The sequence below is a fragment of the Ambystoma mexicanum genome, chromosome 5p (genome assembly GCF_040938575.1).
Source record: "Ambystoma mexicanum isolate Mex_15411 chromosome 5p, UKY_AmexF1_1, whole genome shotgun sequence".
Classification (NCBI taxonomy): Eukaryota; Metazoa; Chordata; class Amphibia; order Caudata; family Ambystomatidae; genus Ambystoma; species Ambystoma mexicanum.
Genome location: NC_090930.1, coordinates 961357724 through 961372445, shown reverse-complemented (window position 1 = coordinate 961372445; position 14722 = coordinate 961357724). Strand labels below are relative to the sequence as shown.

Here is a 14722-nt window from a genome sequence, read left to right as displayed (position 1 = left end):
TTCATGTAACACATTTTTGTTTTTCTTGCTCCTGTGCACTTTATTGAATCATTTGGATTACTTTCATTATTGATTTTTGGGTCTTACTCTACATTTGGTGACCCCGTTTCTGTGATCCTAGATTCTCTGGACCAGAACCCCTCTGCCACATTCCCTGGGTATGCAGTGCCAACATGCAGGGAGCAGAAACAGCATGCACCACGAGGAGGTCAGCAAGCGCCAGAATTATCCATTGGCTTGCCTGATCGCTGGATGCAGAGGCACAGCCCCCAGGTTTGCGGGCCTTTCTGAAGGAGAGGTGGCATTGGAGGACCCTGGGAGAACTTTGCGAGCGAAGAGCACCAGACGCAAGAACAGCGATCGAGAGAGTGAAAGTGTGAAAATTAAGTGCATGAGGAGTGAACCACATGGTGTGAACTTTTTTGCATATGTTTGAATTTTTTGTAGAAATAGAAGAGGGGTTCCATAGGAAAGAAGCATTGATGTCACATTAGAACACATTGTTGATATTGTAGTTTTAACCGCCTCTCGATGAGGAAATGGGGCAGAGTTGTTTAACAAAGAGCGGGAAATCCCGCACTAGTGAGGACTGTAACCCTCTGTTCCATGGGTAAAGGAATGAGGAGATAAAATAAAAAAAGTTATTAGTTTGAGTGTGGAGAGTGAGTGTAGAACTCGGCAGAGAAGATTGAATTGGACAGAATTGTGTTGAATTTTGAACTGGTGTGAATATCCACAATGAACTGAAATGTTTCTTTGTTTTGTGTGTTTTTGTGATAACTCAGGGGTGCGTCGAAGGGAGTGACCTCAGGGGAGTGGTTTTGTGATATGTGTTGTTTCTGTTCTCTGTGGAAACCAATTGTTGCTAAAGTATTGTCAGTCAAACAATCAATTACTCTATTTTCGCCCATAGGGTCATAAAAGTAAATACTAATTCATACAAATGCAGTGTACATTACAGTACCAATGCATTGTTCCAGGACATGGTATAGCATTATCAGATGCCCAAGAGTCCCACTGATAGCCGTAGGGCACAGATCGATTGGAGTTTCACGTACCCCTGTCCAACTGCAGTTACCCGTGGTCCTTTTCCCCAGCGGTACTAAATAAGCACCAGATAGCACAGAATACTGAGGCCTGGTTTCAAATGTATAATCAATGTTGTAGTCGGTTTAGGGGCTAATTACAATCGTGCTATTTGGTATTGGAGGGCTTTTCATGTTGATGCCCAGAATACCATTGGCCACTCGCTGATCCCTACATTCTATCCGAAGGAAATCACAGGTGCTCTTCCACTGTTAGTACAGTCTGGTGCAGTTTAAAATGGCCTCTCGAGCTACGAATAGGCAGCCATGTACAGTGCAGAGCCAGTGCATGCATTTGTTTATAAGTGCTGTAATGTAATGAAATGTAAATCAATTTATTGTGTGCAAACCAAGGCCAGAAGGTATCAGCGTGCTAGCCACCAAGCAAGAAAGATCAACAGGACCCACACCCTTCGCAAAACTATAAAGTCTTACATGCTCGATAGACACACAAATGATCCGAGATCTCGCTCAGAAAGGCCGGAAGGGAGTTCCACAATGTCAGGGTGAGCACCAAAAAGGAGCGCCTTCCAGCTAGGGCTTTGCAAAAATGAGGCACTAGCCAGCAAATTGGCAGAGGATGACTGCAAAGAGCGTCTGGGGAGATAGCAGGTCAATTTGGATTGAATGAAGCAAGTCCCGGTTCAGGAAAATCCACGATATGTAATACAGAGTGCCTTACATTTTATCCGACTTTTCACAGGAAGCCAATCGGGTCATTCAGCACTAGACGTGCTGCAGAATTTTGAAAGATTTGGAGCTGATGGACCAGAAATTCAAATTGACCGAAATAAATGCAGTTGCAGTAGTCCAGCTCACCCATAATAGAGGCTGTGACTACATTAGTGCGGAACTGCGGGGGAGCAAAAGTGCTTCCTTGGTTTCTGATTAGTTGGGGGACAATTTGGGGACCTTGTGCAGGCATACTATGCCCCTCTTAGGCCCCCCCCCCTCACCTTACTGTTGGTCATACCCTACCCAGACTGTGATATACGTACCCTAGGGCAAGTGCCATTGGGGGCATGGTTTTCTGCTGCATAGCCAGCCCTACCAGCTGGCTTATCATTCACTGTGTTAGTGCTAGATGCATATTCTGTCCACCTGGATGTGGTTTGCTGGGACAATTACACAGCTTGGTTCCATGATCTTGGAGTAGGCACAGGGTGACCAGAGTGGATTGCAGCATGGGGCACCTGGCTAGTCAATGCCCTTCTTCGAATATGTCGATTTTTCATTTGCTCAAATGGGACCCCGACCTAGTTGTGCTGGCACTCATTATGTTTGGGAGGACATCAGAGTTTTAGTGGGCTGTCACCCCAGGTAGTAGGTAGTTGGTAAGCCCCCATAGCATCAACCAGTCCCATTGGTGGCCCACCAATTGCCCCCTGGCCTTCTATAAGTGCCAGTAGCGGCCTCTTTATATCTACTAGCTCGGACAAGACAAGACTGCTTTGACATACGCAATCTGTGGGTGCCCCCTTGGCAGTTTATACAACAGCATGCAAGATATGTGAGCCAGATGGTGTGGGGATGCATGGGGGCCTGAGACTCATCAGGGGGCTACTCCCAGGGCACATGTCCCGCTCCAAATGTCAGGGCTGTACCTATGAGGAAATGACTAGTAACAGAGAGGGCATCAGGGGCAGGACACCGCTCCATTTGTTCCGTGGGTGCAGTGACACTGTTCAGGTCTAGGGGTAATGCCAGCATCTTGAAATCTAGTTTGGGTCCCCGTAGAGTTGGAATCTTATTGTACTTGTGGTCTTTCATTGGGCTTTTCCTGGGCAGCCCCCCCACCAATATCCAATTTGGGGCTGGACTGGTTGTGAGATTCTGGCCTGTGCTTGCCAACACTGGTACAGACATAGGCACTGGTTAGTTTCTGTCCATAATGGATCTGGTTGGGGGGGTATCCATGGGGTGGTGGTGGAACTGATTGATGGGTGCTTGTTGGAAATCAAAGCCTCGGGCCTGAGGTGCTTGAGGCTTCTCAATTGCCACCCTCTGCTCCATGTCATAGGAATGATGTCCACCTGGGGCATTGGACAGGTCCTCGGTAGGTAATAGGTCAGCTAATGGATCTGCAATAACAATGTCTGCTGAATTGTCTCTGGCCAGGTGCTAAGGGCTATGGATAGCCGCTCTGCTGCTCCTGGCGGTATGTGGTTTAACACTTGGTTTGTTGGCTGAGTCCCCCCAAGCATCCTGATTGGTACTGAGAAACTGGTCAATTTCCTTAATCAGGGAGCACACCTCTCCCGTGAGTTTTATAGGGCTGTGAGCTTTTTTCTTAACCGCACCAGCGCCATGTAAAGAAGGTTCCATTGCAATTAGCCGCTTAATGGTCAATATTTTGTATTTCATCCTTACACAATCTTGCATGGTGAAGCCGGGGTGGAACAGGGATGGTTATGCATTCTATACGGATTGGCTTGACTTGGCCAGGCGGCAGACACTCAAACAGTTGTTCAGTTACATACACAAAGGCCCCATCCAGCCCTCCTCAGCCATTAGTACTCAGTCTTGGCCTCACATCTGTATAGGTGCTTCTCCTGTTACCTCTCTGCACATGTGCTCTCTGGTCTTGTACGGTCTTTGGTGGCCACCTACACCCCCTGCAATGGCTGAACACCCACACATTTGATCCTGTGGGCTTCACCCTGGCGGTCCAAGCCCCATCGTTAAGAGGAGCAGAGGGGCATGACCATAAACAGCAATCCTCCAATGGAAGGCCCCCGGGCCAAAACAGGACCGGTACACCAGCACCCTTGATCCCGTGGGCTTCACCCTGGTAGGCCTGGTCTCTCCATTAAGAAGAGCAGGGGGCATGGCCATCAGCACCAATACTGCAACGCAAGGCCCCCTCGGGCATAACAGGAGCAGGAACCCAATGCCCCGTTATCTCACAGGCTTTACATATTGTATTGTTGTACTGAGTGTGCCAAAATGAGTACTCCAGTGTAACACATTTCCAGGGAGCTTCCGACATACAGAGATAAAATCTTGAAGTACAATTTGGCGTGGTCGAGGGGTCCAAAGGGAAAATGTTTACACCACAATGGCCGGCAGAAGTCATGCATGATAAGAATATCATTGAATACATGCATATGCACTTGTTATCGACTTACAAGGTAAAAAACGGAAAAGGAGACCGAGTATACGGGCGAGGAAGAAGTCAAAGGAAAAAAAACACCTGTAGCAGCCTCTGCCCCTACATCATACAGAGACACCACAAGCATGAGTTGTTATGCCTGTGCAGTCGTCACCCCAACTCAAAGGGTACGAGAAGACACAGTAGGCACAGGATTCAGCACATGCACAGCCGATATATATGGGATAAACAAATGCTCGCTATAAGCCCTGAACAGACCTCAAATCCTTAACATCACGGTGAGCCACGGGGAACACTAAAGATAAAGATCCCATCCTAGCCTGGTAGAAAACAAAGCACGCAGTTATCTAGAAGCTGAGATCCAGAACCCAGAGGAAGAAATACAGAGGGTGGCAAGATGAAGAGAATGAGAGTGACCATGTCCTGTAGACACATGGAAAACAGGGGAGGTATTGATAAAAATGAACAGAGCAGTGATTAAGGATGTGAAAAAAGAGACAGAGGATGACCTACAGTTAGAAGGGAGAAGTGGGGGAAGTTCGGTACACCAAGATCAGACTAGACAAACTTTTGACTCCGAATTGATTCAGCAGTCACAGAAAGTGACGAGGATCAAGTGAATGATGAGGAAGACTGGGAAATAGAGGGAGAAGAAGGGGAAAGGACTCCATGAGGGGAGCGACTCAGGCCCCGCTTGGTAACAATAGCAATAGCCAGAGGAAAGAAAAGACCAAGAAGACACAACAATGGGAAAAAGGGGAAAAATGTCCATTAATACAGAAGGGGATAGGGAGGTCACAATACCTGCCGAGGGCAACATATGGACAAGAATAATTTCATAAATACGCTTCCCACTCTTACCTCTGGGAGCGGGCAAGTGGATATATGCACTTGAAAAACATTATCAGTGGGTGACATGAAAATCTTACTCGCCAGCATCTAGAGGAACAGATGAACACCATTTGGGAGAAAGCAGGCTTCCCTGGAGTCTGACTAGAGAGTGGCACACATGATGGGGCTCTGTTTAATAACTGTAGAGCCCACGTATGTGATGCCTTGAGAAGGGCATACCCAGGCAAAACTGACAGAAGATAAATGATTGCACGCACAATGCGGTCTGACGAAGACCCAACACTATACATTAATTCGATCCAAGAGATGTGGGGGCGAGTAAACAGCTGAAACTCTAGATAAAACTGTAAATATTCTATCATGTATTACGCAGGGGTCTGCCAACAGAGGTACTAGCAGAGCTGGACATAATATTGGGCATTGAAGCTAAAACATGTGGAGAGATTCAGGCGCACGTAGTATATTAATGTAAGCACATGCACGAGAATGAAAGAGAGAAGGAAGAGCAAGCACAGTGCGCTGAAGCAAAACGTGTTCAGAAAAAGTTAGCAAGGGTGAGTATGGAAGGTGCAATGTTTACAAATGCCAGCGACAATTGACAGGACAGAGAGCCTCAACAAGGAAGGGCAGATAATATGGGTAACGATAGGAGAAATATGCGAGGGGTCAATGGAGCAACTCCCAAAGAGGGAGAGTTGGAGACTTTGGAAGTTTGAGACCCAGGTTTGGAGGTGTACGCTGGATATGCGGTAAAGTGGGTCACGTAACACAAGATTGTAGAAGCAGACAACCAATGCAGAATCATCCAAGTGCACCCTGCATCAGTACCCAGCTGCTCCCTGCATCAGTACCCAGCTCATGATTCATCATACAGGGTGCCAGCCTATGGGGGATATGCCCCCGGTTCAGCAAAGCCACGGTACCCAGGCCCACAGCAGAGGGGGGCCCCCACTCAGGGATAGTCCATACAGAACCCAACCCCAAATATTGCACAAAACACTGCACAGTAGACACCATCCCAAGCAGTTATACCAACCTTTGTACAAAACTCACTGCTGCTAGGGACAGTGACGCACTTCACAGAGGTGTGTTTCATGGGGGGCAACACATTCTTGCTCCCAGGGAATAACATGCATTCACAGTAGGACAGCCCACTGTTAGCCTTGACATATCCAGTCTTATCTATTACCCTGAACCCAGAAAAGGAACCTAAAGTGGGAGTGAAGATAGAAGACAGAATGTTTACCTTCATGGTGGATACAGGAACTACAATGGGCCTCATTACGACCCAGGCGGTAAGTTACCGCCTGGGCCGTGACTTTACCACCATGGCGTAAACTATGTTTACGCCATGGTGGTTGGTGGACTTACCGCCCCATTCCGAGTTTGGCGGGGCGGTAAGTACCCAATCCCCATTTACCCTTCCCCATTCCCATTTTTGCCCCATAGGGCATAATGGGAGTGGGGAAGGCGTTAATTACGCCACCGTAAATTACGGTGGCATAATTAACTCCATGGTCCCTTAGCGCCATGGATTTTAACACCTGCTAAAAGCAGGTGTTAAATCCGCCATGGCGCTAAGGGACCTCGTACTCAGGCGGTAAGGGTCGGTGCTGTTTACGGCGCCGTAAACCCCTTACCGCCTGAGTTGTAATGAGGCCCAATGTCTTGTATAAAGAAAGACAGGCTTCCATTAACAAACAGATATATGGACATGCAGGGATTCTCTGGGGCAATTGCAAAGGTTCCTTTTGCAGATGATGTACCCATTACCATAGGGACCCAATAGATGACTGCACCATTATCATACAGCACTGAGACACTAACCTATTGGGTGGGGATTTGCCTCAAAGGTTAAACATAGCAATATCCTTCACAGATGATGTAATAGTGTGCTCCACACAAGGTATTCACTACACCAGAGTAGCAGTTGTAGTCCAGGCACTATGCAGCACCAATGCAATCGAGCACTACCCGTACATGAACACATGTTTTTTTATGCTGTGACTGTCCTTATTGGATGGCTCCCAGGAATTCTGAACATGATATCCCTCTTGCCATCAGAATTCTTATCCTGACCAGCAGGTGAAGAATGCCTGCTACACATTGACAAAGTAGTCACCAGAAGAGACACCATCATTCTCATAGGCACAGATGAAGAAGGAATAGAATGGCGCACAGTGTGGTACAGATACCCCACACTCCCACTGAGACAAATTACTTACAAACTTTTATTCGCAGACACAGAATCTGAAGTGGAAATATTGTTCGAAATGTGTGTCCCATGCCACATGGTAATACAACACAGAGAGATTCAACAAACTGTATTGGTGGGAACAGCACCACCCACACAATTAGAAGAGGAATTGGCAGCAGTGCCTTGCAGACTATGGACAGGTAACCTCTATGACATAGGGTTACTAAACAGCATAGAAGCAGAGAAAATCAATCTCAAACTAGGAGCACTAGTTCCACGTGTAAAACAATGCCCACTTTCCAGACAAGTAAATGAGGGAACATGTGACACAACTACAGCACTAATTGAGCAGGGCATTATGGTACCATCCACATCATCATGCAACACAGCTATCTACCCAGTGAAGAAAGCAAAAGGCTAATCTTGGGGATGTATACAGGACTGTAGGCCTCTAAACAATATAGAGGAAGCAGAGTATCCAGTAGTGCTCAACCCAGCTTCAGTACTCTGCAACATCCCTGCAGACGCCACACACGTCACAGTGATTGACTTCAAAAATGCAATGCTCTCAGTGCCCTTACATCCAGATTCCCAGCACCTTACTGCGTTCTCCTACCGCGGCCAGAGGTATCAGCACACGTGTTTACCATAAGGGTACTGCTAGTCCCTGAACGTCTTCAACAGAGTCCTCTAGATGGATTTGGGAAACATACAAATGCCAAGCACAGTACTACAGTATGTAGATGACTTGCTAGTATGCAGCACCACAGAAGAACTGTGCAGAGAAAATGCCATCAAGCCCCTGCAACTTCTTGCAGACAGAGGCTACAAGTAAACAAAGTGGAATTGCAATACTTCCAGAAAGAAGTTGTGTATCTAGGATAGATACTCTGAGCAGCAGGGAGAAGAGTAACCCCAGATAGAGCGACAGCAGTCAGAAATATGACACAACCCAAAACAGTGAAAGAAATGCAGCAATTCTTAGGGCTATGTAATTATTGCAGAACATGGCTATTTGATTGCTCAACATATGTCAGGCCCTTACTGCAATCACTTAAAGATGCCTGGAAAAGAAAGAGCCCATTCAATGAACAGATGAAATGATAGTATGCTTCAATGACTTAAAGATGCCCACCAGCAATGCCCCAGCACTAGCAACACCAGACCACAACAAACAGTTCTACTTGTTTTCAAATGCAAACAGACCGGTAATGACAGCGGTGATAACACAGTGGACATCTCAGAAACACAAACCCCTAGTGGCTCTTGGACCGAGTCATGCAGGGCTATTTTCCTTGTGACCAGGCTTTGGCAGGCGCTGCATGTGCAATCCAGAATCTGCCACTATCACAATGGGTTGCCCACGAACTTTGTATGTTGAACATGCATTTTTTACCATATTAGAGAGTAGCAAGTCCACCCTCACAACACAAAGAGGATCAGGATATGAGATTATAGCTCAGGGACAACAAGCACTCCTTGGAAGTAAGACAACGCAGAGCAACACAGGTTCGATCTTCGGGTCCGCGCATAGAAACCTCTGGGTATTAAGCGCGTTATAAATAACCAATTATAATTATATTGGCCAACCCAGCCATTAACAGTAAAATGTCTCATTGGAAATCCAGCATTATTTGTTGCCCGGCCCATAGAGCCACAAGATCAGGTACATGATTGTGCAGTGTACGAAGGAAAATCAGAAGACAGAAACAGAGTAAGTGAAGATGCACTTGAGACAGGAGAAACCCCTTATGTAGATGGGTCCTATATACTAAACCAGGAGGATGGTCAGAGACACACAAGTGAAACAGTAATGAGATATGTGCAAGATCAGGAAGAGGAATTCCAAACTGTCATGCAAAAAAGATTACCTTTACACGACAACAGAAGCGGCAGAACTTGTCTCACTCACAGAAGCACTTGAGGGGCCATAGGATAATGCCATTACCATTTACACAGCTTCAGTTTATGTAGAATCCACAGTCCATTCCGGATTATCAAGGTTGAAAATGAGGGGATACAGGAGGTCTGATGGATCGACTGATCCCGTATGCTGGACTACTCGGCAGATTAATAGATGCATTGAAATGTCCCCCCCCATTTAGCTATCATGAAATGTCCAGCACACATCAAAGGGAAAGACACAATTTCACGTGGAAACGCAGCTGTTGAATCAGCTGCTAAACAGGCAGCTTACATGCCCTTTCCAATGGAAAGTGACATGCTTGTTATTGCAGTACATCACGAACAGTTACCAGAAACATATAGTTCAGTGTCTATGGCATAAATTGTAGATCTACAGGAAAATGCACCCACAGAGGAGAAAGCATTTTCGGTAAAGACAGGATGCACATTATCTGTGGAGACAAAACTACACAGGTAAAGTAGTAATGCCTCTCGAACTGTTGAATATTGCCCTGGAGCAGCTCCATTACCCGGACCATTCACCCAAGCAGCATATTGCCTCTGACATCAGTGAGGATTGGTTCATTCCAAACCTCTCAGAACGAGTGCATAGGTTTGTGGCCAACTGTACAACATGCCACATGTATCACCCAGGTTATACCATGAAATCCCTAGGGGGAACACTGCCACACTCATCAGATACTTTCAAATAACTCCATGTTGACTTTTTCAACATGGTCAACAGGTGCAGTTCATACAGGTACATGATAATCGTAGTATGCCAATTTTCCTGTTGGATTAAGGCTGGTCCCTGTGTGAAATCTGAGGTAAAATCTGTAGCCACATTTCTGGTGAGGGAGGTCTTTCCAAGGTGGGGAACATGCAGTGTCCTGAGGTCCGACAACAGTCCTCATTTTACAGATAAATTCTTCAATGCAATTACAAAACTACTGGGGATAAAACATGGGCTATGCAGAGCGTACCACACACACACAAGCCAACAGATTTGTAGAAAGACTGAACGGCCTACTTAAGAATAAGTTGCCAAGGTGTGCACCACGCTCAAAACAAACTGGCTGTATTGCTTGCCCCTGGCCCTGTTCAGGCTGTGTAATGAGCCAAGCAAAGACCACCACTTGTCACCACGTGAGGTGGTGATGGGAAGCCAGATGCACATGCTTGTCGCTCGAACACTGACTGACGCACACAGGAGCCCTTATATTTAGAGCCATAGTTCAATGTATATTTTAGTGATTTGTCAACATGTGCAAAGGTTTTGTCTCAACAGGTAATTGTCAAAACACAGCAATCGGCCCCAACAAAATTGATTGGCACAGCGACAACACCATCAGCTCAGGTACACCAAGGTGAGAAGGTCTACGTACAACAGCACAATCGCAAGTGGCATTAGCCCAAATATACTGGATCGTAAATAATCATACGAGCTGCCCCCGCGACAGTGATGCTGAAGAATTGCAAGGCATGGGTCCATAATTCGGATCTATGTGCTTTTAATAAAAACAAAAATAACAAAAAACATTTCCAGTGAAGCAATTTGGTAGAAGAAATACCTAATTCTTTTGGGGGTGCCCCCCCGCAAACTCCTGATTACTTATATTAATAACCCCTCCACAATCCCATCCCCACCCATTTTAGCCCCTTACCCCAAATATATATTTAAATAATGTTCTTTATTTATTTTGACCAAATTGTTTCTCTGTCATTGTGTTTCCTTATTGTGTATTCATTCAAATCACTGTATACCCATAATTCGACATCAGATAAAACACCAGCACAGCTACAGAGCTCAAACGAGAAGCAGTCACTGGAATCACCAACCACATCCAATGTTGAGTGTACAATACATTATGAGTTCATGTTTTAGAATAGTGGCGCCATTTGGGCAGATACAAAGGTTGACAAAGGTCAACTTAAACTTTAGAGACTCGAATAATAGAAGCAAGCAAGATGAAACAACTGCTCAAAGGGATTTGTTGTTTGTTTTTCTCTCTTCTTCTCTCCTATTCTATGGTCATACTACTAACAGTAGAAACTAGAAGTAGAAATAGAAATGTTACAGAAGTAATAATTATAACGCTAATTAGAGGTAACCTCGTGACCAGACATAACAGAAACATACAAGAGGAAGAACATGCAAATGCCAGAATAATTGAAGAGCATCACTCATAAGGGAGAAATGTTTGGTATATGACCATGAAAGCAATCAGCAGCGTTGAATGTAACAATTCATGTTTTGTGTGTGGGATTATCCCGCATGCATTTGGCATCCCCAGACTGTTTATTCCCCAAGAGATATCAGTTTTAGAATCACAGTGCTTAGCACATTTAGTACTTTACAAGTTGAAAGTGCGGTTTCAGGGACACACAGTCCAAATAAGGCTCGAAGAAACAGATGCAAGTGTGAAGGGAAAAAAAGACAAGTCTACAACACATGTGCAATCAAATCCCAGATGTACATAAAATGATTGACATACTGGAATAAGAAATGTGTGAAGGGGAGAGCAGTATCCAAATCAGAGGGACTCGTAGGGTATGAAAAAGACATAAAAAGTATAGATGGAAAGTGTTGAGAAGTATGGGCATCATATGTGAATAAATTGATGAATTTGCAACAACATGAACAACCACTAAATGCACAGATACTCACTCTATCTTCATTCTGTTTCAGAAGCCATGGAAATGTGCCCGTGGACCACAATAAAGGATACAATCGAACCATCACGATGCCAACATTACAAGATGGCACAGCTGCTATCATGGATCTTCATTGGCAGTGTGGACCCAATACCTACTTTCATCTACCATAATATTGGAACAGAATGTGCTCCCTCGTGAACCTGCACACCCCAGTGCTCCTGATCCCAGAGGAGCACCTGTCAGTCCCCAAGAAGAAACCCCTGTCTCCTACTGTGCCCCCAATAGTGCAAAAACAGAATACCGCCTAAAAGAATAAAAACACAGTTTGAAGGGTTTTTTTCAGAAAACAAATCGTCAAAAAACCCATCGGAAAAATGACTGATGATAAATGGACATAGAACCCACAGACTCAATGCCATAAGGGAATACTTGAGGGTGATCAGTATTATGACCCTCCAGAACAGACTGGTTCTCCATCTCTTCACTGCCACATAAGGTGGGGTCTGCAGAAAAAACTGGCAGCTGTTGCTGCACTGACATTCCCCCATATGACCAGGACAATAGATCTCTCACTATCGCAATCAAGGCCCTGTATCACCTGAAAGTGGAAATGAGAAATTAGGGAGGACACCATTAGCAATGGTGCAGGTGCTTCCGCGTCCGCACTCCCACAGAGTCCTGTTGGAGTGGATGCTGAACTGGTTGATGAATGTGTATTCAATAATGCCAATTTTGATTCTCTTCATTTTGATTTGGACAAGTTTTCAAGTTATTAGAGCGTGTAGTCTGTCCCGTGGTGGTGGAACAAAATGACTTGCAGTTAAGGTGTAAGAGGCCAATTCTCTTTGGAAACAAGAGAATACACGAACAGGCGAGATAGAAATAAAGCCCATACCCAAGATGGTACCCATAGAACATCCCATAGGCCTGCCAGGAACCCTCTGGCACCACCTCTAGACTGCAAAAATTACCTCGAATGCTATGTAGATCTAAAAGGAGATGGAGGTTGCTGTTTTAGGATGCTGCCCCTGGGAGTATACAGAGGGGGAGGGGCATTTGAGAAATGCTAGCAAGATATGGATCTCAAAAATATACACGATTGGGTACATGTGTGAACAAGAACTGAGAGACAAGGGGCCTCATTACGACCCAGGTGGAATGGGTTTAACGGCGCCGATAAAGGTGCCAGCGCCATTAAACCCATTCCGCCCTATTACGAGGTTCCCTTGCGGGACCCGCTCTGGACGTCTGGTCAGACCACACCTCCTTTGTCCTTTGTGGATCCCGCGAGGGGACCAGGGAGTTAACAACGGGCCCGTTATTGCCGGGCCCGTTGTTAGCTCCCTCCCCATTCCCATTGAGCCCTAAGGGGGTTCGAATGGGAATCGGGATGGGTACATTGAATGAGGAATTACCGGGTCCTCCTATGTTAAAATGGCCCGTTAATTCCTCATTCAAGGAACCCGGACCCGGATTCGAGTTTGGAGGCAGCCATGCCCTTATCAAGGGCATAGCTACCTCCAAACTCGTAATGAGGCCCAAGGAGTTTATGAGGGCATTTGTTCTGGAAGTAAAGGAATGGAGGAAGGTTGGGCTAGACATCATGCATCCAACATGTGAGAAGAAAAACAAACTAAGAAAACCCATGAAACACGAATCGGAGCAAACATCAAAGGCCAAAGGTCCAGGACGCAAGCAGATAACACTATCATTCCCACCATATCCCTTTACAAGCGATAGGGCCTCATTACACGGTAGGCGGTGGACCAAGGTGCTAACAGCACCTTGGTCCATGCCGGTAAAATACCGGCACCACCTTGGTGGAAAGGGGAATTACCGCCCTATTCCAAGGTTGGCGGGGCGGTAATTCCCCCTTCCACCATTGCCCTTCCCCATTCCCATTTTTGCCCCATAGGGCATAATGGGAATGGGGAAGGTGCTAATTACGGTACCGCAAATTTGCGGTGCCGTAATTAGCACCGAGGTCCCTTAGCGGGTTGGTTTTTAACGCCTGCTAAAAGCAGGCGTTAAAGCACCAACCCGCTAAGGGACCTCGTAGTAAGGCGGTAAGGGTTAACGGTGACCGGTACCATTACCAGTGACCGTTAACCCTTACCGCCTACCGTGTAATGAGGCCCATAGACTGAAGAACAGCAATACACACATGCACTGTAGGTGTAGATGTGCCAAAAGACGGGAGACACAATGAAACAACACATATGTGCCAAGAGTCAATGTGGCATGCATGTGGAGATAGGTGAAAGTAAGTAGGCCCAAGAGTAAAGAAGCGTGACAAGAGCTAGAGAAAACATTTACTAGATAAAGCAAGCTGTAATAGATGTATGCTATGAACATGACCCACTAGCAAAAGGGGTAGTTCTCATTGCTACATGAGAGGGATAGAAGCCAGCAAAACCCATTTCAACAGATAGATGCACCCATAAGGTAGGCTAAGCCATGAAAGTAATGGTGATGAACATACAGACAGAAAGTAATCCTAACCAAACACATGCACACCTGTTAGCTAGGTAGGTAGGAGTGTGTGGTAGCAACACTAAGTTACCGAGAATTTAACACATGATGCATATGTATACACATATACGTGAACACATTGATGCTTTAAAGGTGCCTAATACTTAGTAGGCCTCAAGACTGAAGGCAATGTGTAAGCCATTCGAATAACAGGCCTCAGAGCATCAGAAATAATCTCACACAGCAAAAGACAGTGAGTTCAAGACGTTGCAAAGGAATGCATTGCCAAGGCAAGCAGCCTTGAGCACAGCGTAGTCACACATCGATTAGTATGAGGTGAAGCCCGCTCCCAGCCAAAGTACAAAGAAATATGACCTAATCAAATGTTGCTAAGGGAAGCAGGGTCCGCGAGGGGAAGGGGTAGAATGCTGTATAGTGAAT

The 14722-nt window shown here is 45.8% G+C and overlaps 1 long non-coding RNA gene across 2 annotated transcripts in view; it reads left to right on the top strand.

Annotated features, from left to right (window-relative positions):
- The window catches only part of LOC138481330 (uncharacterized), a 321223-nt gene extending 307391 nt beyond the window's left edge, over window positions 1–13832 (top strand). Inside the window, exons 4-5 of one of the 2 annotated variants that reach the window (XR_011274224.1) lie at window positions 122–410; window positions 11841–13832. This is a non-coding gene — a long non-coding RNA (uncharacterized lncRNA). Of the gene's footprint in view, window positions 1–121; window positions 719–11840 lie in introns of those variants that run through there. The other variant, XR_011274223.1, reaches the window with a different exon arrangement.
- The last annotated feature ends 890 nt before the right edge of the window (window positions 13833–14722 follow it).